This window comes from Scyliorhinus canicula, chromosome 7 (assembly GCF_902713615.1).
Source record: "Scyliorhinus canicula chromosome 7, sScyCan1.1, whole genome shotgun sequence".
Lineage (NCBI taxonomy): Eukaryota > Metazoa > Chordata > Chondrichthyes > Carcharhiniformes > Scyliorhinidae > Scyliorhinus > Scyliorhinus canicula.
The window spans coordinates 49,294,690-49,297,860 of NC_052152.1; positions in this window are offsets into that span (position 1 = coordinate 49,294,690).

The window sequence follows — 3,171 nt, forward strand, 5'->3', positions numbered from 1 at the left end:
GGGGAGTCCTTTCCTACATTTATTGGAACCCTGATTTTGGTTATTCCATAGAGTAGAAAATGTTAAGATTGATAAGATGTTAAAAATGTTAAGATTGAAATGAGACATACAGTGGAAACTGTAACATATGAGTATCGGAGAGGAATGACTTACAATTAGAATAATAGGTAAAAGGGAGTTCAACTTCGAATAATCAGAAGGTGGGAGAGGACTTTTTGTGAAATAATAGGTAGATGGATGTTGCATATGTAGTAATAAAGAGGCAGGAATTAATTACAGTGTGTGAATACAAATGCATATGGCAGTATTCTAAGGGTAATACTGAAGTCAATTCATGGAGCAAGGTGAATGAAGCTTTACTTTGCATCTAGCTATGAAATAACTTAATACCACAATGCTTAATACCAAGAACCGATTGAAAAAAGTGGTAAAAAGTGCCCAATTCCCCAGCATCGATTTACAAAAAGTACAGGCATCGTGACAGCTTCTACGTGACTTTTTGTCTAGACATCATCTTAAGAAGTAATATCAATGAAGAATTTAAAACTTGAAACGGGAAGCGTTAGTACTGCGAAATAGCCATATTACCTCACCCGACAGATAGTTTAAAATATTACAACTGCATAGAATGGTGTGAGTAAAAAAAGCCCACTTCAGTCCAATAAACTGCATTGAACTTTTTTTTTCAAAGTTTGTGTAAATAAACAAATGTGAACTTTAAATATCTGAATGCATTTGTCAAGAATCTGATGCCATATTTTTCTACAAATATATCTTATATTTTGAAGGCTAAGGGGCACGCAGAACATTCATTCGCCTTTCACCTTTAAAATTTGGATCAAAACCAGTGCAGAGGCTTCTCTATCTCTCTCTTTCTCGCTCTCTACCTCATGGCTGTTTAAGGAATTCTAGCACACTTTTATTTTGTTAGTTGGTATCTGTTGCCAGTGAGTACAAATCAATAAGTGAAATTAACAAACTAAATGCTTTGATTCCTGTAGCCATCTCATTGAGTGAGATTTCCTAATTGTACAATTTTGTGAATGGACCCTATCCCACGAGAAACAAAGGTTAAGAATGTCCAATCTCGGCAGCACGGTGGCACAGTGGGTTAGCCCTGCTACCTCACAGTGCCGAGGTCCCAGGTTCAATCCCGGCTCTGGGTCACTGTCCGTGTTGAGTTTGCACATTCTCCCCGTGTTTGCGTGGGTTTCACCCCCACAACCCAAAGATGTGCAGGATAGGTGGGTTGGCCATGCTAAATTGCCCCTTAACTGGAAAAAATTAATTAGATACACTAAATTTATGTTAAAAAAGAATGTCCAATCTCATTTCTTGTTATCCTCTTAGATCACCAAGGCAAGAGTTACACCATAGATGTCTGGTCTGAATTTGAAATCTGCACCAGAGGTAAAAGAGCATTTTGCACTAAACTACTATGTCACGAAAGCCCCCATATTGTAAGCATTAACATAATGTCGCATGACAACGTGTACAATGAGATGGGAGTGGGTGGCCAAAAAGAGATGTCCTTGTCGATATTGAGTAATTATTTTGGAAAAAATGCATAAAATGTAAGTCAATATAATGCAAAAATGTTGAGCAACTTCAGGTATGGAAATGTTGAAAACATTTTAATGCTTTGGCCTTTTTGAGTTCATAACGTGTAGTTTATCGCTTGACTTAAATTTTTTATTTCTTTTATCAACAAAACATGTATTCAATTATGGATGTTTAATTAAAATACTCTCTGTGCTGTTCCATTGGTCGATACAGTACCGCAATAAATTTAACACAACATTTCTTTCTTCAACAGGTGGAAGGCATTTGTTAAATCTACCATCCAGAGATTGAAGTGGCCTGTGGTTACATACATGTTTAAGTGTGTAATTCTTTTAAGCTCTTTTCATAAGAAATATCAATAATTGAAGGATAATGGGATGTGTATGGGGGAAGGCATCCTACTCAGGAATAATGCAAAAATAACCCAGGAGAGGTAAATGGAATAAATTACTATTTTGCTATTTCTAATGTAGAATTTCCTTGCTTTAGCTGAGTGGCAGGTGAAGTTTCTGCAGTAACAGGTGTTGATGAGATTGGGGAAAGTGCTGTTCCTCTAATACTGTGGCCAGTGTATAGATTGCATTCTGAGTTCATAACCAGACTATTAATACAAACATGACATAAATAGGCAGGTTAATTGGTAACTCATCAGTAATTCCAATTAAATCCTTCCAAAATGAGGGTCTACTGTCCATTCTTCTTGCCTCATTTTCATGATAGATGGCTCGATAAACTACCTCAAGCCGTCAACTTATGCCCATAACGATGTTGACATATCAGAATACCTGCAGAGATCAGTCAATTTCTCACAAATGTCACCTTCCGCTATCCCATGTAGGAGAGATTTCCTTGGGGTGCCAACTACCAGAAGTGCCGCTCCGAAGGAACTTACCTTCTCTGGAATTCTAAAGCCTTTGTCTCGCTCAACCTTCCTCATTCAGGCTGGGTGAGACAGGAATAGCTCTGGGGCTCCAGCAACGGCGCTTAAAAAAAGCACAGCGAAGGAGTACTAGCTGCCATAAAGCAGGTAGGTTTAGAGGGACTACTGAAAGACAGACGGAAGTTTCAAAGGTAACTAAATGGAATATATGGGTGTCGGGTCAGTGGCAGGTGGGGAGCGGGGTTGGACCAGAAATGGCAGTGGTCAGACTGGGTGTGGGTTTGTGCTGTCTGATCGGGGTTGGGGTATGAGGGGGTGTCCCATCCAGGGCTTTATCTGGCACTTTAGAATTGTTTCTCTGAAGTTATAAATAATTTTTTCCTTGCAACACTTTCAAGGTAACTATCAGGGTAAAACTGACAGGACCATCCGAAATTAGTGATTTAAATCACTTTATCAGATGGTTCCCAGTCCAGCGCAATTGTCCAGGAGAAGTTAATCTTTCTGGTCATCCCTTATGCAGGTATTTCCTGGAGGGATTCCCCAGTGCACAATTGGGGTACCCCCAAATGCTATGCTGGGGGTCCAGAAAGTTATAGTTAAAAGATACATAATGGTCATTTTATAAGGCTTTTTATAAAGTCGTAAGTCTTCAGTTGATTTGGCCAAAACTATTCAATTTTGCCACTACCGATTGTCACAATTCAGGTTTTTACTAAGACAGATTT